General features: G+C 40.9%; 1 protein-coding gene across 8 annotated transcripts in view; it reads left to right on the top strand.

The window, feature by feature from the left end:
• The first annotated feature begins 11968 nt into the window (after positions 1 to 11968).
• Positions 11969 to 27681, top strand: part of LYN (LYN proto-oncogene, Src family tyrosine kinase) — a 51922-nt gene continuing 36209 nt past the window's right edge. For 3 of the 8 annotated variants that reach the window (XM_017833639.1, XM_017833623.1, XM_017833598.1), the window contains exon 1: positions 11969 to 12033. The gene's annotated coding sequence lies outside the window, so the exon portion shown is untranslated. Of the gene's footprint in view, positions 12034 to 12165; positions 12244 to 12279; positions 12457 to 27681 lie in introns of those variants that run through there. The other 5 variants (XM_017833660.1, XM_017833631.1, XM_017833605.1 and 2 more) reach the window with 2 other exon arrangements.

Raw genomic sequence — 27681 nt, 5'->3', positions numbered from 1 at the left:
TTTTTTCCATTTTTAAAAATATTTCTATGACTAATCAATCTCATTAAGCATCTAAGTAGATGTCAATAGTTATCCAAAACCTGTTCTGCAATAATAATGGTATTGATAAAGAGCATTTGAAAATTTACAGAAAGAGATGAAATCTTCATAGTTCCTCTATATACTCTTATTAAGTCTAAATGCCAAATTGAAGAGGAAATCAGAAGTCAGAGAAGTAGGAGAACATGCAGTGTCATATATGGTCATCTGTGTCCCATTTTAGCCCATTTAAGAGCCTGAAAACAATGCAATTTCACAAAGAGCAAGTCCTGTCTGTCCAACCTAGTGGCCTTCTACGATTGAGTGACTACATCAGTGGACAAGGGAATGGTTACAGATATCATTTATCTGGACCTCTGTAAAACCTTTGACACAGTCTCCCACAACATCCTTCTCCCTTAATTGGAGAGAAGTGGATTTAATGAGTGGACTGTTAGATGGATAAGAAATTGATAGGACTGTTGCATTCAAGGGTAGTGGTCAATGGATCAGACTCTCAGTGTACCCTATAGTTCCCTATAGTTCCCTATTTGGTGGTCTTCCCAGGAGAAAAAAGACTTGGAAAAGACATATTATTCTTTTGATTTTTCAGGTCCGAAATAAGGGGGTTTTTTTCCTATTTACTTTCAACAGCTTTATTTAACATAAGTTGTAAAGGCTGGAAAAACTGTTGCTACAGTAATTTACGAAGTACATTAGAATCAGATTAGAATCTACTCTGTATCACATAGTTAAGAATGTTAAAGATTAGGTTCATTCAGTTTATCCCTGGGCTTGCACATTTCACAAGCCCCCTCACAGCTGCACCTGAAGAAATGCTGTTATAGACACACAAATAGCAAATTAGCCATACTTATCATTAAGCAATTTGCATGCCTAATGCAATGTATGCCTCCCTATTGGTTTGGGGAGTACACAGTGCATGTCTGCATTTCCTTTTTCGAGCAAGGTTTATTTACTGCTGAGTACCAGAGTGCCTAAATTTAATCCTTTGTGAGCAAGAGGGCTGCCTCAGTGACAGCAGCGTGTGCACATGTATGGAACCTAATTGCAGGTTGCACTGATAACCTTGCTTTGGTAGCGTGAACTGTTTTATTTGTTAATGGAAGTTGTTAAATAAAATTTAATGTTACAGTATGGACCACAGAAAAAAATTTGTCCATATGCTTTTCAATTTACTTCATACGAATGTTACTTCATATGAAAATTAACTTAGCTAATCTGACATCTCTTAACAGGTATGACATCTACAATAATAGCCTAATCCCTCCAGAGCTCAGTCTGAAATTGATTTTGACATTTGAGTTGTATTTATAGTGCCACCCCTGCCTCCAAGGCTGTTGTTCAACACAACAGTAAACCTCACTTTAAATAATAGTGGACCATCACTACAGTGGCTATCTAATACAAAACACTGCCCTGATACATACAGTAGAATATTTTTATGGATTAAATTTGTATCAATTAATTTTAAGCTGGCTTTGCTGTAGTATAAATTCAGTGGCTCTCTCACAGCTAGCACCACTCCAAGAGTCTGCTCCAATGCCCTCTTGCCTCCGCTCTGTTCAAAGATAACTATCCTTGGATGCAACCTGCAAACGTCTCATCTTACATGCACGGCTGTCTCTACTGGACACTCACCAGTCAGACTTCATTTTCATAGATCTTACCCTAGATTCCTGCCTTGTCTCACATCTCTTCATCAGTTCTTTTCCTTAATCCTTCTCTTTGCCTCAGCATTCTCACAGACAGTCTGCTAATACATCATTGTCATTGACTCAGACCAAGCTAGCTAAAGTCAAGCCATAAATCTGTGCAAGCCATAAATATAGCTGGTGTTCCTCAGAAACCACCCCTTAGGCTGCACCACACTGCAGACCTTTGTAGGCAGTATATAGCAAGATACAGTTCATTTCCCACAGGTGCTTCAGTGGGGACATCAAAGGGACTTGGGAAAGTTCAGGGCAGAAGACACACCTCTGAATAAATCTGCAAGGTGCTTAGGGGCAACAGTGGAAAGGAAAGGATGGGTGCTGACAGCTTTATGGTGTCATTATGGACCATATCCTAAGCAGGGATGTACACATACTTTCAGAGAAGAAAAGGGATTCCATGTCATAGAATATAGGTATTCTTTTGTTATACTTAAGTATACTACTCACTTTAAGGTAGAGGACAAATCTGAGCACAAAACCTGCCCACGTGGAAAAGACAGTCAAGGAGAAATTAAACAGTCTCGGTAGCCAAAAGCCCAATCTATTCATAAGTGCTCCAAGAAGGCTTTATTTTTTTCTCTTTTCCTGGGTTATCTTAGCAGTTTTTAGGCATTCACTCTGGTCCCAAGTACTATACCAACAAACTAGCACACAAGGAATGCTGCTCCCTAACTCTTGCAGGCCCCTAAGTCTATGCCAGAGGCTTCTGTCTTGGTTTGTCCCAGGCTTGTGCTCTATGGTACCTCCCCATTACTACCCAGGGCGTTCCTGACCCCCACACCACCATAGTGTGTGTCAGGTTGAATTGCATGTCATATTTCTGCAAGCCTTCCAGGTCTGTGATTGCAGTGTGTCCCAGTATTGCTCTCTAGTCCCCAGAAGCCCCCTCCCTTGGAAAGTGCCACTTACCACATTTTACTGTCTGTAAAGTAGAAGAGGTGTCACCAGTGAAGCAATCTGCCTTTGCTGCCATCCACCTTGTTGCAAGTCCACACTTATTTCTGTCTCCAAGGCAGTAGATCATGCCATTCATCCTTCAGAAATGTATATGCTTCCACTCATCCTAGGAGGTCTCATTTTCCCCAAAACACCAACATAGGTTTGTCATCCCTCACTCCAACCCACAACCCTTCACAGCTAAGGACCCATCTATCCAAAGAATATGCTCACAGAAGATGCCAACAGCTGAGCCAATCCAGGCAGGGCAGGAGCTGCTGATGTACACTTTCAAATAACCTTTGGAAAGTTTAATGGTTTGTTTAGATAAGGAAAGAAGAAGGATTACTTTTATTTACTTACTAAACCAATTCTGCTAACTGTGGCAAAAAAAGAACAGCAAGCACAGGGTATGCATGGTAGCCAGTAAGCTCAACAGTTCTGTGGCAGCAAATATGTGGATGCAATAAAGATGTGATGACAAGAAAGAACAGCCTTCATCCTGGACTAAACAAAATAACCTAGAACATCCAAAGAGTGGAGCCAGGTGACAAATACATCCTCTGGTGAGATCACATGCGCTAATATAGATTCAGAATAGGTTGGTTACACCATAATTAACATTAGTAACTCCTACTTCCTCAGAATCTCCTGCTACCTCAGACTTAGCCTTCCTGACCCCTTCATATCCTATCCTAAATGCTTCCATGCCAGATAACTCAGTCGAGGCTCAGTGGCTGCTAAGGAACAACTCCTACTAGAGCAGGCACTGCCCACAGGAGACACTGTATGAGATATTTGCTACAAGCTGATCCAGGACAAGAACTCTGGTAATGCCCATCTTCCACACTCCAAGTGTGTGTGAAAATAGTTTCTGTTTCCAATTTTGTTCAAGATTTGATTTTCTTTTTGCCTTTGTTTTTCAATTACTTCCTACTTTTAATTTGTTTCCAGCTGAGATCATTATTTGGGAGGTCTCACAGCAGGGCTGGGTGGCATCAAAGGTGTTCAGGGTTGAAATTTCAAACATTTCAAAGCCTGGGGCAAAGACCATTGCAGAGCTGCAATGGATGGGACAACACAGCTGGGATTCCAAAGTCAGCAGGGCCTGGCTCCAAGAACAGGATACAAAGGGCTTCAGGGTAAAACAACAACTGGAAACAGGAAAGTCAGAGAAAAGTTGATTTACTGCTCGTCCAACATACGCACGATTTCAAGTTACAGCAAACAACTGTCAACCACTCAACAGAAAATGATTAGTCAGGTTGTCCCTGACAATGTGACCCACCCAAATTTCACAGGAAATGATCAAGTTACAGCTGGTGGAGGGACTGGCTGCAGTTCCACTTGTTACACTCCTACCCCGCCACCATCTGCTCTTTTGGCTTTCTGGGTTTTTGTGAAGGACACAGCATGCAAACGAGAGCCTGGTTCGGAAGGGAAGTTCAGTAGCCCTCCAGCATCCTTTTAGACATGCTGGACAGACATTTTGAAGCCTGACCCTGAGGTGGTAAACAAGAGATTCTAGCAACAGCTAAGTTGCTGCTAAGTGCAAGAAGAGATAAGCAGGCTCATCCAGTATGAGGGCGATTCAGCAACTCCATTGCTCCAAATGGGCTCAGCAGCAGGCTTGGCAAGGCTGCACAGCATCAGACGAGCAGGAGATATGAAAGACTTGAGTGCCATATGCCTTGCCAGACCAGCCAGCCTGAGCTGACAACAGTAAAGTATCTGTAAAAATGATCCAAGATGGCTCCTCTCAACATTCCTGATGATGGAAACTTGTGCCAGGCCAGGAGATAGGGAATAAAGAGATGTTGCCATTACAGGTAGCATAGCCGCCTAATACATCCTCCCTGTCCACAGAGGATGCAGGATGAGAACTTTATGGGTTGCAGGTGTCACCTCCTAACCTACACAGGGAGTTGTCATATTCCTAAGCCCAGGCTGATGGGTAATGTACCAGCAAAAGTTAGATGTTTCCAGGTTTTACATAACCAAGTGTGGTGGTTTGAAACTCCCAAGAATCTAATTTTTAAGTTCAAGCCCCCCTTCCCACAGTTTGCCTCTGTGAGAGGGTTTAGTGATGGTATGGACTTGATGTCTTTTTCACCTCATGTGGAGAGTTTTCAGACAAAACACAACCATTCGTTATTGGGGGGAAGGGGAAATATTTACAAAGGTTTATTTACACCCACATATATATTTACATTAAATTAAATTTCTCCTTTTCTTCAATAAAAGTCCAAGAAGAAAAGAGAAAAGTCTTTCTGTCACTCCTCAGGCCACAGTTCCTTCATTTCAGTTTTTTGTGGCACTGGTTAGTGTCCTTCATTTTCCTGAGGCAGCAGATTTAAGTCTGGCAGTCAGGATTTTTATTCTTACTTTGTCGAAATTTCAACCCTGAGCCCGAGCCTTCAGGGGATTTCCTTGTAGATCTTCACTCCTCTTGGGTTAGAACATTGAAGGCAGCTTTCAGTTCAGTCTTACCAGCGCTCTTTTGCTCTGTCTAAGCTCGATAGCTTGATAGAAACAGCAGCAGCGGCAGCAGAGGGCACGGTCACCTCCTCTGCATTCCGTCCTGGGTCAGCTCTCAGGACAAACTCCAGGTTTTCAGCTCCTTTCTCCCTCTCTCTAGCTGCTGCTGCATTTCGGGACTCCCTAAGGGTTTGGAAGTCCTCCACCCCTCCTCTTCAGAGAGTCTCTGGTTTTTGGGAAAATAATACAGTCTTACCCCAAACCAGCTCTGTTGAGTTTTCCTCTGTTTTGTTGCCAGCTCTCCCTCCTGCAGGAACATCTCTGCATCTTTTCAGCCGGCTTCACGTTATCTCGTTGCTACTGGCTATCTTTTGGCTTTTAGCCATCGCTGTCTCTGTTCAGGACTGCTCCGTTGCCGCTTTCAGTGTCTTCTGCTGCTGCTGACAGTAAGGAAACTTTTCCAGCTCTTGATTACGGGACCCGGTCCAGCTTTGACACTATACCGGGTCTCCTGTAGCCTCGCCCCTGTAGGGCGTACGTGGACTATTGATTGGTCCAGTGTTATCAGTGGGGCAAACCATTACTACCTCAAAGAAAAGGTTTTTCAAACCACCACACCAAGGCAATCTTCTTCTTGATGCCCAGAGTTGCTCCAGTGATAACTATTTTCTGTCCCAGATACAAACTACTTCTTATAAACTCTGTGCAACAAGGGGAGGGGTTTGGTAACTTTAACTGGTATCAATTTTTTTCCTTCAGTGCTGCCAGCTTTGACTTCATTAACTCAACATCAACGTATGTTGCCTGATGTTCTTCTCCCAGAGGAAAATAAAAGCTGCATGTGCTACATGGATGCTTCATACTGCTGTGTGTCTGTGTCCAGGAATGGGACTACCTGCCTACTGCTACTGCAGCTGTTAAAGAGCAACTTGAGCACGGCAGCAATGCTAATGATGGTCCAGCGCCTTTCCACGAGGAAATTTTCTGTAGCAAATGCCGAATCCTGGAAAAGGAAAGCTACTCTCCCACAGCAGACCACTGTGGAAGCTGCCTCCAGAAATACCATGTTGTTTCTGAACTAACAATTCGTGTGGTACAGGACAGGCAAGATGCAGGCTGGATGCCCATCCAGGCTAGCAATATTAGGTGTAATGCCCTGAGTATAAGGCAGAAAACAAACAAGTAGACCAAAATATCACCACTGTGTGATCTTGCTAATTTGAAATGATCACATACCTGCTTCTGAATTGGCTCAAATATGTTTTTTTCATGTAATTCAATATTAGTGATCACAGAACTGTGTACTAAATTAATTATCAATTAAACACATTCTTTAGTAGCCTCTTCAGACCAACAAGGGTATCTGCAAATGGCCACAAATCTTTGAAAGCAGAGGGCTCCTGTAACAGCTTGTTTCCAGCTCACCCTTCTCATTGCTTATCCAAATGAGTTGTGAAGAACCATCAGTCCAGCTGCTTTTCTTGGCTCTGTAAGATGATATTCATGAGAAACACAACAATCCTTTATTTGAGCTGCCATTTCTACAGAAAGGCAATTGGGATATTCTATAAAGTCCATGTAGACCATTTGCAGCCTCCATCAGATTACTCAGGATACTGTCCCACCAACACCATCTAGTTCATTCCAGATTGTTCTCAAATTGGTTTCCAGTGTTGGATGCATTTTGATTCACTAAATAGCAATTTTTCTGCTCAGAGTTATGAAAGAAATGGGAACAAAATGGAAAAGATTCCTATGTATAAAAACAGGTAATAGCAGGTGAATAAAATATTTAAAATCAGTGAAGACAGAAGGAGCAGCATTTATTAACTTTCAGAATTAGAGTACCTCAAGACAAGCACTTTTTCTATGTGCTGTAATATTTTGAGTTGTTCATCGGAATTGGAAGCAACAAGATGAAACAAAAAAGGCTGAATTTAGGATTTATGGTCAGAAAATATAAGTGTAATAAAATGTAAGTGGCTATGCATTAGGTGGACCACTGTCTACAGAAAAGATGCCAGCTTTCCCAGCTTTAGCCTATTGAGTATGTGTAGTGTTAGTCTGAACAACAGGTCAGTAGAGGGACCTGTGTATTATTCCTCAAAGTATTTTTAAATATTTTCCAAAATTTTAGTAATAAATTTAGTCAAGATTGTAAATTATTGTGTGATACATTTCAAATAAACAGTGGAACTACCATTAGAAATTAAGAATGTTTTTGTTTGTTTTCATTTCTCTTAAGTGTTGCAAAACTTGTTTTCCCAGGCTCCAAACTGGAAACAAGAACAGGAACTGATGAATATCCACACATCAAAGTGCAACTTATTGCCTCATACTTGAAAGTAAAATTTATTTCCTACATTATTTTTCCTTGAACAAATAAAAGCAACCCATCTTTATCACATGAAGAGCACATTTCTTAGAATCAAATTTGTAAATATTCTTATTACATTGGTCAACATGACTTTCTCTAAAATAATAGGAAATAAGAATACACTACAATAAGAAAGGAAATGATAAAAAAAAATGAATGTCAAAACATACTGCTTTTATTTTCTGGGGATTTGGTTTTTTCTCTGTGACAATATTGGGTGAAGAATGTCTGTCTTGGATTGCATTTTTTGTAATCCACTCTTCACTACTTGTTTTAAAATTGCTACATTATTATAAAGTATGTTGACAATTTGGATTTTAAGTACTTAATGATAATGCCTTGAGGAAGAAATAATATACAGAAAACCAATGCAAGTGGTGACCAGGTAAATGGTGGAATTTCTAGAGAAAAGACATTCTACCCTGTTAACAAATTGAGAATGAGTTTCCAAAACTCTGGCTCATACACGCCTCAGTGTTTTAGTTTTACATATGTCTTTGCTTTATCTTTGCCTCTTCTTCTATGAAGAATGTAAATCCTTGTAAACCTAATTTTATACAGTGAATTTTTCCCTGTGTTTTTTTCATTGAATGAACTCAGGTGTTCCTTGGAGTCTCTCTCAAATTGCTGTCCTGTCTGTGCCACTTATGCTTTAATGAGTGTCTATTATTTTTCTATTACTGCTTCTTTTATATTATTTTAAATTCTTTTATTATATTCTGAGTTGTGAGGGACCCACAAGGATCATCGAGTCCAACTCTTAAGTGAATGGCCCATTCAGGGATCAAACTCACGACCTTGGTGTTATTAGCAGCATGTTCTGACCAACTGAGCTAAACTCAGGCTATACATTCAAGCATCCCATAGAAAATACTCAGCAACAATGAGATTAAGGACTATATAAAATATAGAGTGAAGTTTGCTGTCTGCTTTCATTGTCCATGACAAAGTTTGATTTACTGCTGAGAGCCACTGTTCCCCACAGTTTGTGCAACTTCACGCTCCCGGACACAATCCAAACAGTGATCAGCAGCTACCATACATGGGTATGTAGCTGGATTGGTCTGTACCCTACAGGGCGATGTACAGGGCTCTGAGTCTACTGACAAATTTCTGGACTGATCCCTGGCCCAGGCCACCTACCACTCAAAAAAATTCCTGAGGTGAGTTGGAAGTGAACATGGTGTTATGGTTTAACCCCAGCTGGCAACGGGGTTACCCCAATACCATGCAACTGCTTGCTCACTGTCCCTCCCCAATGGGATGGGGAGGAGAATTAGAAAAAAGTAAAAACTCAAGGGTTGAGAAAAGAACAGTTTAATAATTGAAACAAAATAAAATATAATACAAGTAATTATGATAATGATAACAATAATATTATTATTACTAATAACAACAACAACTGTAATGTAAAGGAGAGAGAGAGAGAGAGGAATAAAACCCAAGAAAATACAAGTGGTTCCCAATACAGTTGCTCACCACTCACTGCTTAATGCCTAGCCCATTCCTGAGCCATTATTGGCCTCTTCCTGGGAAACTCCCCTCAGTTTATATACTGAGCACAACATTTCGAGGTATGGAATATCCCTTCAGCTAGTTCAGATCAGCTGCCCTGGCTGTGCTCCCTCCCAGCTTGTGGTCCACCTGCCTGCTGGCAGACCATGGGAACCTGAAAAGTCCTTGACTTAGGGTAAGCACTACTGAGCAACAACTAAACTGCAGCGTGTTATCAGCATTATTCTCATACTAAATCCAAAACATCACACTGCACCAGCTAATAAGAAGAAAATGAACTCTATCCCAGCAGAAACCAGGATACATGGGCCAGTTTGGTATGGTCCTCATGTTCTGGGTGCCAAGAGCACAGACATGGACTCCTACATCGCCAGTTGGTCTCCATACTGGAGCATTGCCTTGCAGCCTTGCTTAATTCAGCAGTAGAGACATTGCCTGGGATTCAGATCTTCCCAAAGCAGAAAATCAATTGCTGAGCGTGAACATTGGCTGGCTAACGTGACTCACAGTCCTTCCTACAAGGACTTCCACTTCAGTAACAAGCTTGAAGTTCAGTTCTTACCCTGTTTTATACCACCCCCCAACTTTCTTGATCTATACACAAAGACATTTAAAACACATGAAGAACAGCTGATCTACAGATGTAAGAGAGGTTGGAATCAGCTCTTTTTCCCTTTTGATGAATATATAATGAGATAATTACTTTTCTGCTTATGCTTTCTAAAGTAGATTTTGTACATATTCCTCTAAGCAATGGCAACAAGGATACACAAAACCACAACTTATTTCACATTATACTAACAATTTGCCTTTGTTTTTATTTCTTATGAAGCACAGTGTATTTATTCCTCTCTAACCCTTTTTTATATTACTTCTTTCAGGGCAGAACTGATGAGTTTGTGCTATGCCTCCTCAATCTACTAATGCACAGCAGCCTATTAGTGTAATTCAGCATCTATTTTTCCAAATTATTCACATTATAGGCAAGTGTGTATTCTACTAGACTTCTAGACTCCATTATGCACTTATAAAACTAAATTTTATTTTCACTAATGCTTTGATAGGAGAAGGTGAGTGTTAAACTTAGTGAAATACTTGATAATGAAATGAAGAAACGAGGAGGAAAGGAGGGAGAACAAGATAGATGTGGGATCTGTACCCTGTTTCTCCAAGAAGAAAGATACAATATCAAGGTACTTACCTGATAGAGAAAATGGAAACATGAGGCACTAACAGTGAACTTCCAAACAGAAATAGCTCATTTTACATAAACCTATGGAATCCAAATCTCCTACCAAAAAAAAAAATCTCCAAACCCAAGATGATGTATATTTAGTTAGATCTTTCCTTTTTGTATAAACTTGTCATATGTAAAAAGGTTGCTATGTGGTTGTTGGGGTTTTTTTGTTTTATTGTTTGTTGTTGTTGTTGTTGTTGTTATTATTATACACCTTTACATAAATTGGGGGAAGGGAGAAAACATTTACCAACCTTTTATTAATACCAACTTTTTATTAATTATTGAGGAATTCTGTACTGTCTCACCTTATAATAGTTATACCGAGTATCTACATGAGTTTATTTTAATAACTGATGATGCAATTAAAAGAATACCAGAAACTATTGCCCACTGCGTTTCACAGATGCTGAGGGATATCTGGGACTGATTAAGAAATGTGACAGATTACGGTCTCACTGTTTCTACAGACTGTCTCTTCCACAGGATCATCAAGCCTGTGTGCTGGAGTCACAGACCAAGACAGGACTGCAGCACACACTAGAGAGAAAGGATTGTGCCAATTGCACATCACCGTGAGTGGCAGGTCTTTATATCAGCACTAAAGATCTTTAAGTCCTGTTGGCACGATTCAAGTTCTTCTCCAAAACTCAGCAGAGTGTGAGCTGCATTGAGCTACTTTCAGCTATTTATATGCCCCCTTACAAATCCCCATCAGCTCCCCAATCAACTTCAACTTACAATTAGACTGTATTGGTGGACTTCAGGAAAGTGCACAGAGGTACCTTTGAATATCTAGCATTTCGTACCGCTTTGACTGTTCCTCAAGCAGCATCCGCTATTGTCAACACCTTATGTGGAAAGCTTAAATGCTTTTCTTTTGATATTTTGCCTTTGAAATCTCCGTAACCTGAACTTGCCCATGTGGTCTGGCAGCATATATATGACACCTTGACTCCAGTTCTTGTAAAGCTTTTCAGCTGCATCCTCTGGGTTACGTCCACACATTCATATTTCCTGTTTTGCTGACCTGTGAAATTTTTATTTCACTTTTCATCAGGCTAGTAAATCATTCTTAAAAGAAAAGAAAATTTGAAAGATAAGCTTACTTGTTCTTTGCTTCTCCCAACCCAGCCTCCAAGGGACCTTAAAAGTTCCTTGCAGTGGAATTTTGTAGTTCAAGATGTTTTTCAGACTGCTGGTTGAACAAGACAGCCTTTTCTGTTTTGTCTCTCAGACTAACGCCGTTTTATTTAGCTGTAACTTTTAGTGGAGGGTCGCTTCCCTCACGAAGTTCGCTCAGGGGCACACAGGCGCTCGCTCCCCTGCGGCAGCGCGGCGGGAGCATATCCCGCATCCCTTGCCCCACCTCGTCCCCATCACAGCCCCCCCTCCGCGCGGCGCTCCCTTCTCCAGCCGGAGGAGCTGCGCCTGCCTCCCCGCCCGGAGCCGCCGAGCCCGGGCCGGGGCCACCCCCCGCTCTGCCCCTCTCCGCGCTCTCCCCTCGCAGCCCCGCATGCAAATGTGCCGCGGCAGCAGGAAGTCACCCGGCGGGCCGTGAGCCAACCGCGGGCCGGGCGAGGCTCCTGCCCGGCCGTTCCCCTCTCCCGGCCGGCGGGGCAGCAGCGCCGCGCCCCGCCCGCACGCCCAGAGCAGCGCGCCGGGACCCCCCGCTCCGCGCCCCGGCGCTCACCGCGGAGTTCGCTCGCTGCCGCTCAACTTGCGCACCAGGGAAAGTAAGTGCCTTCCCCCGGGAGCGGCGAGGGGCAGCGGTGCCGGCTCTCCCCGCCTCACCCGCGGGGTGCTGCGGGCAGGAGCGGGGTTTGCCCGCCCCGCTGCCTCCGTGCCCCCGCCCCGGCACGGTACGGGAGTACCAGGCGCTTTCCGGGAGGGTTACCCTCGCTCCTGCCCCCGCGAGGAGGTGCCGCTGCCGCCCGACCTTCCCGGTAGGACTGGATGGGGTCTTAAGGGAAATACTGCATTTGGGATAAAATAATCATTCTCAGAAGCATGGTTTATCTCATACCCCTTTGCCTGTCTTCTGCTGTGGTCTGGAGAGCTCGGGAGCTTTCGGGCTGTTTCGTGCCGGGAGGCGTGTGAAATTAGCTGATCATAGTCTGCAGTCGGCGTTTCAAGCCAAAGCGATAGCCTTGGCTGAGGTGAGGTGGTTCCTGGATATCCCTTGTTACACTGCTTTTTTCTAGGAGAGTAATTCCTGGTGTGTCTTCCAAGCTAAAGCTGCTTCCTCTTAACTGTACGTTCAAATGTGCTTCGAATTAAAGGACAGATGAGAAAATGGTACTGTGATGTTTGGTGCTTGGTGTTTCTTGCAGACTACTATTGTAATGGTACTGTGTGCCTAAGGAATGATCTAGAGGAGTTTTCTCCTAGCAATTTTAGTTTAGGAACTGATGTCATACCTTCAGTAAAGCAGTAAAGAGTTGCTGTTGAAATTGCATCTTTCTAGTGTTTGCAGTGAATGCCTTAGCAAGAACTCCTTCTGTTGCCTTGCTCCCTTCTGTTGGCACTAAAGACCAAAGGGATTAACATTTAAAACTTGTTTAACCAGATCATATTCCTGTGGGTATACATAGGGAGCACAAAGCTGGTTTCATCTGAAACTCCTAATCAATATACCATCCCCTGCCTTTAGTTCCCACCTTTGAAAAAAGAGAAACAGTCTGATCGATCTTAATGTATTTTAGCACATCGTAATACAAATTGGAAATTACATTTTTTTAGCTTGATCCCATAAAGTTACTGTAATACTTTTGTAATTTAGAAATATTAATGTTAGTTGCAAGTATCTGTAAAGTACAAGTGCCACGTTGATAAGTCTGCACTCATCATAATATCATTGTAGAGTTGCTAAACCAAAAAGCGGAAGATTTGTGTTGAGAAATTACAAAACTATGTTGGGGAAATGTAGCTCAGTTTTACCAACAGGATAGTCAAATTGTGTTTGTGTGAATTGCTTCCCACTCAGCATTGAGGGCAGAGTACGTGTTACTTATCTTTTATGTGTCGAGACTTTTTATCTTTTTAATAGGTGCTATCAACAACACTCAAAGTATGGATGAGAAAAAATTGGTAGTTTTCCCTGAAAAAGTAGCAACAGGCTAAAAATCAGTTAGATACTGTTAATAGGATGTTATGAAATCTTGGGCAATGATTGAAATTAATGAACTCTGCGATCAATAGATTTCTCATTCTATGGATCTCTTCTGAGATTTATAGCATTTTTCTTTCTCCATTTCAGCTTTGTGAGCTACAGAGTAGTTAGAAAAGAATCCTTGATTTCATAACATAAAAATCTATTTTAATTATGTGTTGTTGAGATATATTATTTTTTTAACCATGATGATATAGAATGATCATCTTTGTTCAGTAGCTGGCAGGTTTGAAGCTAGTCTTTTCTCTATTTTTGAGTAAATAAGGGTTTTTTCCTAAATAAATATACAGAGGACAAGGTAAAGTTTAGGCCTTTTCTTATAAGTCCCTTGACCAGTGGAGTTGTGCAATGACTCTTTCTGACAAGGCAGTGAATTGTGAAACTTTCCAGTACAAAGTTAAACCCTGTTCCCTTTAAAATGTTTAGTATTCTGGGCTTTAATGTTACCCTTTCAAGAGAGTTTCTATAAATGTGAAATTATTCCTTGCATGTATTTATGAATATATAAGTATTTATGAATGTGCAAGTAACTATTTCATAATGCTTCCTCCTTCCAATGTATCTGTGTACTTGAAGTAATCTATCTTCCTATGGCCTTATCGACTCCTGTAAGCTTAATGGCATCATAGAACAGCAAGTGTTGCGGAAAGCAATTCCTAAAACAGGCAATGAAAAAAAGTCCAGAGTCCTCCTGGGCTTGGACTTCGGTTAAGATCATCTTAGTACCTGATCTTCAGTGGGGTATCTCAAAAGACCAGAGACGCTACATCTGGCCCTTCTTGTGGTGTACATCAGGGAGCAACATTTGACCTCCACGTAGTTATTTGGGAAAGTCTAAGAATTGCTTTCTTTAATCTCAGATGTGATTCTATTTCTGTCACATAAAGGAGATGTTTGTGTGCCTATACGTTACTTGGAATCTTAATGGGAGTCTTTGAGGTTTGGGGATGAACACATGTTGACCATGAACCAATTTTTATTTTTGTTAAAGGGCTAGGTGATCTGGGGAGGGGATGAGATCTCTCCTCCTTTCCATATGTGCATATTCTGAGGCACTGAGCGACTTTATTTCTTCACTGTTGGGGTTTAGGGAGCCCTTTGCAAAACTAAATGAATGCAGAAGACAAGTAGATAGGGCATGAATGAATAAATAAATAAAGGCACGGGGTGGGCATTAGGAGATTAGGATTTCTAGCATTCTGGTGTAGTAGCATGGCTGTACACAGAGGTATACCTCTGCAGCAATAGTGATACCCTGAAGGATGTGAGCTGTCATGTGCTAATGCAAGGGATAGGAGGAGAATCCATGGGCCAGGGATCCTGAGGATTGTGTGAGCTTTGTATGTGGGGGGTGATACTTCCCTTTGAAGCTATGGAGCCAAGTGTGTAAATAATTACACCAAACCATGTGGCTCTGTTAAGTAGTATTTATTATAATTTTACCCCTTTAGGATTTCCATCAGAAGAACAGCTTTATTCTGTAGAAGCAGCAGTTGCTCAGCTGAGAATTGGGATTTTTCTCCTGCAGATCATATTCCTACTTCCTTTTTTTCCCATTTATTTCTCTCCCGTCTTTCATGAGAATGCAGGAGTGCTACAGATGGTATAGAGAGAAAGGCTTAGAGACTTGCTAAGCCATACCACAGGAAACTATGTAGATAAAAAATGTAAAATTACATTCGTATGAAAACAGTCTTTAGTGACGCATATATAAGGAGAAGGAGACTGCTGCCCTATAAACAGTAATGGTACATTCTCAAAGAAATTAGCATCTACTGATAAAAGACAAATGCAATGTAACTGTCCTTAGTGTGACTGTTCCTAGTTTAAACTTTATTGTCCTTCAGGGAAGGATGGAAAGGTCTGTGCTTTCATATTTATTTTTGCCTGATTCAAATACATTTCCTGTTGACATTGTCATTAAATGCTGTAATTTCCGAGACTGAATCACTCATATTTGTGTTCAGCATCTTTCCTGAAAAATGTGGGTTCATGGAACAAAACGCTAAGACGGGATTATTCTTGTCCTGGACGCATTTCCTCCAAATATTTATGAGATACTTGTATTTGTTGTATGCCCTAAAGAAATACTCGTAGAGGTAAATAGATCAGTTATTTTTGTCAGCCAAACATTAGAAGAGAGAGGGTATTTTGGTAGTAACACTTTGCTGGGAGAGAAGGACAAGACCAGGGAAGGGTGAAGGGGGTAGTAGTTAGATCGCATTTCTCTGAAGGGAAAAAAGGGTAGATTAGTACCATTCAGGCCAGCAATTGCTCTCCCTTAGGTCAGCGTCACCTATCTTTTTCAACTGCTGGCATCTTAAGTATCTACAATTGGTTCCTGTGTTTGCAGTGTCCTATCTTACTTCTTCAGTTCGAAGGACTCAAATGATAAACAGTCTGAACAAAGTGTCCTTCTTCCTCTATGGTCTCTGCTGCATGAGGCATGAGGCTACTTCTTCCTGTGGCTGATATGTTGTAGAAATTGCTACTTTAGTTTGCAAAGGCCAGCTGTGATAGGAAATAGTGCAGTCTTAGACTGGAAAATGTGATAGCTCACCACAGGGGCAGAAGTATGGGATGCAGCTACTCTTCTGGAATGGCAATTTTTGTAGTTTTCTCTGTTTTAGCGGGCTGCTCTAAGTATGGAAATGATAAAAGTTTGGAGGGAATGGATTCCCTCTGAGATGTGTTTTTAACTATTCCTTTGTTGGTTTAACAGAAAGCTGTTTCAGGAAGTTCATCAACAAAAACAATCTGTTAAGTCAGCTTTTTGATGTGGCATCTACAATATATTGCTTTGCCTTTCATGTTTCCTTCATTGGTTTGTATATAGGTGTATACAAACCTGTTCAATATTTTTTTTTAATGAATTACTCGGGTTTTATCTCAGATGTTAGTGCAGAAGTATATTTGTGTGCTAAGCAGGTTTGTTCTTTCCACGTATGACTGTACTAGGGGCTTAGAACAAAATTAATATCAAAAGCTAAAGAATATGTCTGAGCGAATTCCTGTGTAATCATAACACATTTATAAATCAGTAGGTCTGACCTATGACTAGGTTTCACTGTATTCAGACAAAGAAAATATTTCCTGGTGGTATCAACTGAGTAGGGACAGGTCTGGGTAGTACCACATTTCAATACATCTATTGAATGTATTGAAATTGCTTGCTTGAGTATCCATTGCCAGCATTGTGAGGCTTACATTCATTAGGTGTAGTGGAGACAAAATGGTTTTCTCCAGGGCAGCCCCAGCCTTACCAGGTGTTTTGATGGGATTTTTAAAACCCTTCAGTAAGTGCTAAATGCCCTGGGGTATCTGTGATTCAGGTCTGGGTGGACAAGAGCTGGAGAACCAGTGTTAAGTGGTTGCCAGTGTCACTGGTGTCAGTGTCACTGAGGAAGTGAAAGTTTTTGGTAAACACACAGGAAGGGGATGGGCAGGAGAAAGAGGAAATCCTATATTGGATGTTTTATGTGCAACTTGTTCAAAATACATTGCGAGAGTCATTTGAATGTGCTGTTGTGGCATAGCAGAATGTGCAAATGGGATTGAAAGTACATTTTTGTAACTTCAGACCTACCATTGCAAAAGATCTGCTAAACTGTGCAAAGGCTAGAGAGAAGCATAACAGACCATGAGGGATGTAGGAAAACTTGCCTTTTAAGCAATTCTTCTGCTGTATTGCTGGTGTGGCACTTTGTCTTCCTTTTTCTGTCCAGCTGTATTTGGATTGGCTTCAAGAGAGATTGCAGCCACTGTTCTGACACCAGTGGAGGAGCACCAAGCCATACTGAGGTGAACACTAAGCCCATTTCTCTTGGGATGTAGATGGCCTGATTGATAGTTTCTGCTAGGCACGCAGTAGATAGCAGTATTTCCACTAAGCCTGACCAGTAGAACTTGTCTCTTCTGAAAATCCCCTGCTAAATTTCCTTGGAAGCAGTTCCCATCCCTCTGCCTCAATGCTTGCCAGTGTTTCTGAAAAGGTCCTAGACCCATACTGCTTCAAATGCCTTCATCAGTAATAATGTGCTGTTTGTTTGGGGCTTTTTCTCCCCAGTTTCCCTGAAAAACCCATGTTTCAGTCTTTACCCCGCTGTAGCAGTACTTCCTGCTGCTGTTTCCTTTATTGCTTCTCCCATCATTCTTTTATTTTGCCAACATAATTTTGCTGTTTCTTTCTCTCCAGCTTTGTCTTCAGGACTGTCAGTGGTGTAAACTGTATGTTTCATCTCTTGGTTTAGATGTCTGTAGGAAATTTTCATTTCCCCTTCTAGTAGAGTAAGCCTCAGATCCTTTCATAATCCAATTATCATTTGTAATCCATTCATGCTACCTTATTAGGGAATATGTGCCCAGAAATATATAACCTCAGCTTCATGAAGAAGTCTGGTGGAGTACCAACCTGGCAGTACTGACATGGTCTTCAAAGTGTTTTAAGAAGGCTGTGCCTCCGTAAAGGGCAGCTTTGTACTTCTGTAGATGGTCAACAAGAGTTGGCCAACTTCTATCTAGAGTACAGTTTATGTGTAGGTGCAATCTGTTCTTAGAGACTACTGCTGTTTGCCACATCTGATTTAAAACAGTGACCTCAACCTGACCTGAAATGGGTTAGTTTCTACTATGAAAATGGTCAGTGAGGATTGTCTGTTGCCCCTTTATCTGCCCTTCTGTAATGTTGTTTGACCTTCTCTGGTCAAGTTTCATTTCTGTCGCATGCAGGTTTTTCTGTGCTGTGTAGTGGCACATGGAAAAGGTTTCTGAGCCAGCGTTGACTCTCCGTGTAAACACGTCTGGTTCAGTGAAGCAGAGCGTGGATTTACCAGCATGTGTGCTGGCCTGAAGAAACCAAGGCTTGGTGGTGTGGGGGTGTGGTGCTAAGAGAACAGCTCTTGCTCCAGGATCTTGCTGTGCTCCTTGGTGTTGGTGTGCTGAATACTGAACCCACAGAAAGTGAAACTTAAGAAACTTAACTTTGAGAAGGCAGTGCAAGTTGCACTAGCAGAAAAGAGGTTTGGCTGGTGGAGTTGAACAAGTGGGAGGAATACGCTTCAGGTGAGATACTTCTGCTCTTGATGGAGCATTTAAGCAGGGTTGAGGGCATTGGATACGAGTGTAAAAAAATGGAAAGCTCAGCATTTGAGCGGTTGATTAAAATCAGAGGTCAGAACAGTATTCTCTTCTGTAATGCATTTGACTAGGTTTAGATGGGTGAAAGGTCCTTTTCCTTACTCCTGCAATAAACAAAGATATCAAGATGGTTGGTATGGTGCGACACAGGAAAGAAATTTCTCCCTTTAGCACAGAATACAGTTTCAGTGATGTGACTGTATTTTTTATTACGGGTTCTATATCTTGTCATATTGACTGAGAATATTTGCTTTCCTAGGGTATAATCTCTACCTATTAGTTATCGTCCTTTGCATTTGATTGTTTTTTCTCATTTTATCTCTCTGCTTCTGCAGTCTTCCTGCTTCATTTATTTCTCAGCATTAAGCCCAATTCTGACTTCTTAGGGATTTTGGCCTCTTCTCCTGCACCTTTTATTATATGTTTTGTGTTGTCCTGAGAATTTCCTGTGCATGTCCAAACAATGAAGGAGTCTTATTGGTTTTTTCAAGCATTTTCTTTGCACAATGCTTAATACTGTGGAATTCAAGTGTAAGTTGTGGACTCATTACTGTCCTCCTGAAACAAAATTGGATAACCATTGTGAACACTGATTTGTTCTTAGTTCTTGCTTTGAAAGTTAGCTGTATGGACTGAGAGTGCTGAAGTCACAAATAAACATTTGGGCTTGTGCACAATCTAAGATAGTTTTTTAAAGTACAGTATAACCACATGTCCTGCCTATGAGCTATATACCTGATACGTGAAGTTACAGAGGTTATAAACTTTAATGAGCAGCCAGTATAGTTGTAATAATAGTGCTGTGAAATTCTTCCAGTCTGCAGTATGAATGTGAAAATTATATTCATGGACCTCCGGTTTACCGTGAGTCTAAATCTGCCAAGATTATCACGCGTGCTGGCCTACTCCTTAAGGTCCGTGTCCTGCCCTTTGTGCAGACAGTCCTGATGTGAGTCTCTCGAAGTCTGTAGGGGTCATGCAAGCCGTGTGCTGCCACTTACAGGATCAGAGCCTGGTTCAGTGGAACTGGCTATGGTTGTAACTGCTAGGTCTTCATCTGCTATCAAGTGCAAGGCTCTTGGCCATTCAGCAGGACTAGAAGCAAAACAAAATACTAAATCCTGTGCAATCCAGTAATGATATATCGTGAATACAGAAAGGTTTGTTGTTTTTAGAGGGTGAAAACAAGAAATGTCCAGGCAAAGTCAAAATAGTAGCAGAGGTCAATGTATTAGTCTGTTTTTGAAAATGCAGTAAATTAACGTGTTGAGAATATGCAACATGCTTCTTCAAGTCAGTTCTCTATCGAGATCTTCTATTTACTATAGAATAACGTCTCCCAAATGTAAAAGAACTTCAATCAAGTAATATACTTGCACAGCTATTGTCCTGGTAATTTGGTGAACTATGTTCATTCTTGCCCTTGAGGGAGATCATCTGCAAAACATACATGTGTTTAAAATCGAGGGTCTCCAGGTCTTCTTTATAAAGTTTGAAGCTGGAACAGTCAACTGAATTATCAGACCAGCTATTCACAACCCTTCCTCAAAGAGAGTTCCCAGATTCTCACTCTCATTCCTCTGTGAAAACGGAAAGAATGTAAAATATTTTAAATTTTGGTTAACTTTAGAGAAACTTCTTATTCATGCTCAAATGTGCAACAAATGTGAAAAACATGCTTAGAAAATTGGATGTGAATTCTTATTCATGTTCATTCAGTGACATATTTCCTGCAGTGACATATTTCTTTTTACACTCTTACTGTCACCCCAGCTTGAACATGTAGTTTACAAGACTTTAGTTAGAGTATGATTGTGACTTTCAGACCTGAATTGATGAAATTTTGCTGTCCCTTTGGATACGTTTGGTAGACTTAAGTGAAGTGTACCTGTATCTATTTAAAAAAAAAAAAAACAATGTCAAAGACTTCAACTAAAAACATTCAAAAATTGCTTATCATATAGCTCGTTTAGTTCTATTTATCGTGTTTGCAGCAAACTGTTGGTTCAGATGATATCCTTTGGTGCCTCTGCATGTATCCCAAATTGCAACAGTTGCTTGAAACAGTTTACTAAGCTGGGCCAGAAATCAACTGGTACATTCCTGGTTTAGGAAGGAATATAATTAACACAGAATTTAAAATTAAGTAAAATAAACAAGTTAGGAATAGACTTTTGTGAAGAACCAGAACCTGGAGGATGTTCTTGCACCCCTGAAGTTAAGGGAGGTTCTGCTACTTAAGATCAGTGAGAACAAAACAAGGTGATTCCTCCCAAGGATACTTACACAGTTAGTGCTGAATGTTGTTCTAGTATCCCTGTAAAGATTAAATAGCACAGAATTTCATTTCTACTAGTGTAACTTACTGGCACCAGATTTGACACTGTCTGATTTATTTTTTTTTTTCAAGAACTGTGGCAACTTCCTCTTGTGACTTAAGAAAACTTGTCCTAGGTTTGCAAACTTCCAGGAGGAAGTGAGCTCTGAGTGTTAGCTCATGTCAGCATGAAGGATTTAACCCCAAATTTTCATCTGAGCATGGAATTCATTCTTGAGTCCGTGTTACATACCCCAGTATAATGTCCTGTGTTTCAGGAGGGTTCTTCTGTGTATATCTAGTGCTGTACGGCTAATGAAATACAATACAGTCTGCTGGAGAAGTAAGTGTATATTGGTGTTTGAAATAGTGAAAAAAAAATTCTTTTTTTCTTTTGTGAATGTCAGTGCTTTAGACATGCTCGACATAATGAATGCTATGTTTTATTTGCAAGTTTGGTCATGAGTAGATATCACCATTCAAAAATGGAGGTGACAGCAGCTGAAGAAGCTCTCCGACTGATGGACCAGGATGATAAATGCAGCACGGTGCAAAGTAATATGAGTTACAAAAAGACTAGCCTATTAGGAACCATAGTTAGGATCCATTGACACAGAGGTCATTCTGCACTGATTTAGTCATAACTGACATAATCCATATTGAAAGCAAATTGTAGAATGCATAAAACCAGATAGGTTTATAATAATTGATTTATTCCCTGGTTACCTAGTTACCGGAATTTGAAAAAACAAAACCTAAAATACATTAATGTTCTGGTCCCCATTTCTCTCTTTTATTAAACACACTGAAAACAGAAGATGAACCCAAAGGAGAAGTGTTATACTTTCTATGAGGCCACCCTCAAAACCTTCATCAGGGCTTGCTGGCTGTGTATTTGCTGCCATCCATCACGTTTTCATTGGCTAGTTGAGGGATTTGGACAGACTGGATCGATGGGTTGAGGCCAATTGTATGAGATTCAACAAGACCAAGTGTGCTGGGTGCTGCCCTTGGGTCACAACAACCCCATGCAGCACTACAGGGTGGGGGCAATGTGGCTGAAGCACCGTCTGGCAGAAAAGGACCTGGGGGTGCTGGACGACAGCTGCTGACCGTGAGTCAGCACTGTGCTCATGTGACTAAGAAGGCCAATGGCATCCTGACTTGTATCCGAAACAGTGTGGCCAGCAGGACCAGAGAAGTGATCATCTCACTGCACATGACACCAGTGAGGTTGCACCCCAAGTCCTGTGTTCAGTTCTGGGCCCCTCACTACAGGAAAGACATTGAGGTGCTGGAGTGTGTCCAGAGAAGGGCAACAAAGCTGGTGAAGGGATTGGAGCATAAATCTGATGAAGAGTGGCATAGGGAGCTGGGGTTGTTTAGTCTGGAGAAAGGAGGCTCAGGGGAGACCTTATCACTCTCTGTAACTACTGGAAAGGAGGTTGTATGAAGTAGGGGTCGGTCTCTTCTTCCAAACAACAAGAGGAAATTGGCTCAAGCTGTGCCAGGGGAGACTTAGATTGGATATTAGGAAAAATTTCCTAACTGAAAAAGTGGTCAGATGTTAGAACGGGCTGCCTAGGGCAGTGTTAGACTCTCCATCCCTGGAGGCATTCAAAATACGTCTAAATGTGGCACTTGGGGACATGGTTTGGACTCAATGATGTCAGAGCTCTTTTCCAACCTTAGCAGTTCTATGATTCTATGTTGTGATGATTTCAAGGTCTTCATGATCTTTGCATTCTATTTACAGTATAGCAATGGGTTTGAGTTACAGGCATACCTCAAAGCAAGAGAACACATCTGCAAAATACTCTTTATTGCCAGCAGCATCTTTAACTAGTTGAAGGCCGCATTCATGAATAACCATCCTCTCCCTTTAGTCATAGTAGCTATTAATATTCACTCAACAAATGTCCTGTCAATACATTTGTCCAGGCATGTGGATGTTGAGCATTATGCTCCCTTGCTTGAATGAGACAAAGGTTTCAAGTATCAGCTGCTACCTGCAAATATACCTTCCTTTGCACCTTCTGGAGAGGGCAGACAGAGTAACAAATTTCAGCTGAAGAGCTAGTTGGAGAAGAGCCTGGTGATGGTTTCCCAAACTCACTGTACGTTAGCAAGTTGCTCGCTTCGTCCTTTGTTGTCTTCTGAGTCCTGACATAAACAAGGAGAAACTCTTGTTTCTCTTTCATATGTCACGTGGTAAATGCAGACATGGGGTACTGCACATGCAGGACCACTTGTTCCTTAGGGTAGTTTGTTTGTGTGGCTGTGCCTTTGGTTTCAAGTACATTGATCAGTGTACTGAAATCAACACCTGAGTAAACCCACCATGGGTAATGAACCAGGCCTTTTGGACTGATGTAGAAGCCCTTGTTGCACTCCTCTCAACTACACCTTGTTTTGGGAGGCAAAGTGTTTGTGTGTGAAGAAGGGGAGGGCAGAGAACTAGGTAAGTACCGCTGGGAGTGAAGAAGGATAGTTCCGAGATCTGCATTCTCCAAAGAAACAGCGTGAAGCTTGTCCTGTCCTTCTGTCACAACATTTGTTATGAGAATGAAGACCTTTGGGCTACTCCTGGACCTCACTCCAACCCCCTGTTGATTTAAGGGTAGTTTCTCGTTTTCCTATGCCACAGTTACTGCTCTACTTGTTAAAAAGGGAGGAGAGAAGGATCCTCATCCTAGTGGTAGACATGAACATACGTAAAGCTCAGGGCAAATACTAGACTACTGAAACTTTAGCACACTGCCATTATTGGCCAAAATGATCATTTTAAATCTGAAAAAAAATTTATGTGAGTCATAGATACACTCGGCTTGGAATGTAGACATAGTCCTTGGGGTTTGCTAGCTGGAGTGACACACTTCCTAATAGTTAGGAAAAATGTTGATCCTCTTCAGTGTAGTGGTTTGGCCAAATTCTCTTTTGGAAATGCATATTCGGTTATATGGAGCTGCTGTTTGTCATTACTGAGTGTTTTTACGAGTCAAGAAAATTACATTTTTACTTATAGTTTGCATGACACTTTTAAGTCTTTAAAGTATTTTGGGAACCTTCGCTTTAAGTTGGGTAACATATTGGTACAGTTTTTCTGTTCCATGTCATATGATCCTTTCCAAGAATTTGATAGAGGTATTTATTCTGTTAGGTCAAACTAAGATGTTATTTGACCTTTTCCCCTATCTTCAAAAGATATAGTGCAGTGGAAAAAAGCTGAGGAAATGGAAGATGTGGTTGCCTGAGGGCTGGCAAAGTGAATTAATTCATTGTTGATATTGATTCAAAATTCTGGAGGATGCAGTTGAGGCAAATGATTGTAATAAAATGAAGAGAGTATTATAAGGTCAGAAAACAGATGTTAGTTTAATGTAAGACTTGTTTTAAAATTAATGCCAAAAATACTGACTACATGAATCTGAAACATTTTTATAATATATAAAATCTATTATACAATGTTAACAAAATTACAGTCTTGTGTGAACTAACTTTCTTGTGTTTTGGTATTTTTTTTTCTTAAATCGAATAAACAAGAATCAGTAATTTGTACAAATTTAGTTTCATTTCAGTGTAATGTTTTGTTTCAGAATTTTGTTTTCATCCTTCTGAAAGCATTTTCACATTATTATACCACCACAATGACATTAGTTATTCTCAATGTTTCTTTCTGATTTTTATTTCCTTTTTTTTTTTTTAACCACTGCCATTATTCCTGCATGAAACCAAGCTTTTAACTAATCTAGACAAAACTGTAATGGATTTACAGAAAAGTAGAGAATGCTTCTTTCTTGGTCAAACTCCCCATCCCTGTTAGAGCTACCTTTCATGTCATCAACTATGTTGATATTTATTATATGTGTTATGCTATCATTTATGAGTTCCAACAAATATTGTGTATCATTTATCTGAGCACTGAATAAACTTATCCTCTCCCTGGACTCTTGAAGGCAAGACAGACAAAGGTTGGAAAGTGGATTAGTGTCACTTGAATACAGAAAAATGTTTACTTTGACTGATACAGTAAGTTTTACCAAAGCACTCCTGTTACAAAGGCTGTGCAGAGAAGTACATAATCTGTAAACCTCCCCTGACCACACCTCATTTCTATATAGCTGTATTGGATCACTTCACACTTCGAAGTTTGAGATATAATAACTTAAGTCAGTTATTTGCCGTTTAGTATAGTAATATGCCAATTAATGTTGGTTCTTGCATCACTAAAGAACCTGGTCTAGTAAGTAAAAACAAAATAAAACAAAAAGGTACAGTATAGGAGAAAAGATTTTCATTATGATCCAATTGTGCTGCTCAGAATGGCTCTGCCTATCCCAGAAACACATCAATACGGCATGAGTACAGCAAATCCAGATATCTTATCTGACCAAAAGTTTCCTTATGTTCTTTTGTCAACTGTTCTTACATCAACTGTTGGGGGATTTCTGCTGAATGACCTCTCCTGTGAAGACAGGCTGAGGTGGGGTTGTTCAGCCTAGAGAAGAGAAGGCTCCGGGGAGACCTTGGAGCAGCCTTCCAGTATCTAAAGGGAGCCTGCAAGAGAGCTGGAGAGGGACTTTTTACAAGAGCATGTAGTAACAGGACAAGGTGAAATGGATTCAAACTGAAAGAGAGTAGGTTTAGATTAGATATTAGGAAGAAATTCTTTACTGTGAGAGTGGTGAGGCACTGGACTGGGTTGCCCAGTGAAGCTGTGGATGCCCCATCCCTGGAAGTGTTCTAGTCCAGGTTGGACAGGGCTCCAAGTAACCTGGTCTTGTGGAAGGTATCCTTGCTCACAGCAGGGGGCTTGGAACTAAATGATCTTTAAGGTCCTTTCCAACCCAACCCATTCTATGATTCTAATGCACAGTCCACTTCCACTATCGTTGTATGGCAGCACACCTTTTTGCCCTGTTGTAACTTGAATTCTTATTTTAGAAGTATTTAAATTAGGAAATGGACTTGAATTATGAATGTTGCAGAATCCTAACCCCTGATTTCAATATGAAGGCAAATGTTGGAAAGGAAAACAGGTCACCAAAGGGTGGAGGACGTGGTGATGAGAATTTCAATGAGAACAGTAGTCAGCTTGGTAATTGATTCAAGAAAGATGTCTGCTAACCCAGATTGGTTTAATTGGACTGAGATATTTGTGCATTAATGTGAATCAGGGCTCTGAAGAGGAGGAGAAGAAATACTGGTGCAGGGCTTAAAACTGAGTGTTTGCAGAGGAAGTAGAAATGTGATGGGTTTATAACTGTAGTAGGAATGCAAGTGTTTGGGAGCGTGAAGGTGATAGGATGATACTTTCTGTGACTGCTATAGGAAAGCATAAACATTAATCTGAGATAGCATGGCCAAAGTAGAATTTGTCTTGGTCACAATTGCTAAGGAAGAAATTGTGAAAGGAGCTGAACAGGGTTGTGGTTCCTGTCTGCTGCACTTCCCCAAACTCTTGGCAGGACCACTGTCTGTTGCCTGTTACATTAGCATTACACTGAGACTTTTCTAAAATACTTTCATTTGCAATGAAAAAATAAGGGTCCCCTTGTGATATTAAGAGGCATTAGAAACACACAGGTGGCTGAGAATATTGTGCAGAACAAATAGTCTGGCAAAATGATGGGGAGAAATTTAATATCAGAGTGTAAGGTAATGCCACTGGAGATATGAAAGTCTGCTGTGACAACAGTTCGCCATTATGAAAAATGAGACAAACCTGGGTGTCTTACTGGATCACCAAATGTTTATAAAAGGCTAGTGTGATGAAAGTGTGAAAATAATAAAGTAATTTCTGGAATATATATGCATCTTGGTAATGTATTTCTGTAGATGGAAGAAGTAATAATACTATTTGCTTCAAGGCATTGCTGAAAGTCATCTTGGAACACCTGGCCAGCTCCAGCCTCTTGTTCTTAGAGGAATGAGTTCAAAGTGGAACAGATGTAGAGAAGGGCTGCTAGGATAATCAGTGGAAGTGGAAAAGACTGAGAGGGTTTGGTCTTTAAAGCCTAGAGAAGAGGCTGAAAAAGATGTGACGACTTCTCAATCTTCCAAGAGGATGAAGGGCTAAATGCCATTATTGTCCCCAAAATGTGCTTAAGACTGGGAATTATGAGACAGCTTCTAAGCCAAGTGGAATGAGGTTCTGAAACCTTTCAGCAATAATATTTTGTTCTTCTGCACCATCAACCATTAACCTCACTAAAAACGGAGTGTGGTAAACTCGCTTCTGAGCTTGTATGATGTGATTGCATTGCTCAGAACAGGTCTGCCTTTCCCAGAAAGTAATTTTTGGCCCTCTGCTCTGATCATGGGTCATAAACTAGATAGCTATGTGATCTTGCTCTGATAGATATGCACCTTTGCAGTGTTTGAGTTAAATGAGACTAAGTTTGAGGAAATTCTACAGTAACATGCTTGTTGCAGACTTTTCCACTACAGTAGTGTTGGTTACACTACTTATTTCTCTTATTTGCCTGTTTATATAGATATGTATGTCAAAATATTATTTTAGCTTTGTCTCACCTTTTCCACAAAAAAAGATTGAAGCAGTTAAAAGAATTCCTCATTATTATTCCTTTTTTAAAAATGCTGTCACCTGGGCTAGTGCTCCTCACATCACAGGAGCAATGACAGTCCACACAGGACAAGTGTGTCCTAGTTAAACACTGAGTAGATTCAGGTTATCCATGCTCCTTTTTATATGCATTGCAGGGGGCACATGGTGATTTGTGCCCATGTCTCTGTGTG

The sequence above is a fragment of the Lepidothrix coronata genome, unplaced genomic scaffold (genome assembly GCF_001604755.1).
Source record: "Lepidothrix coronata isolate B3197 unplaced genomic scaffold, Lepidothrix_coronata-1.0 Scaffold6, whole genome shotgun sequence".
NCBI lineage: Eukaryota > Metazoa > Chordata > Aves > Passeriformes > Pipridae > Lepidothrix > Lepidothrix coronata.
The sequence above is the reverse complement of the archived record's forward strand: the minus strand, read 5'-3'. Positions and strand labels throughout refer to the sequence as shown.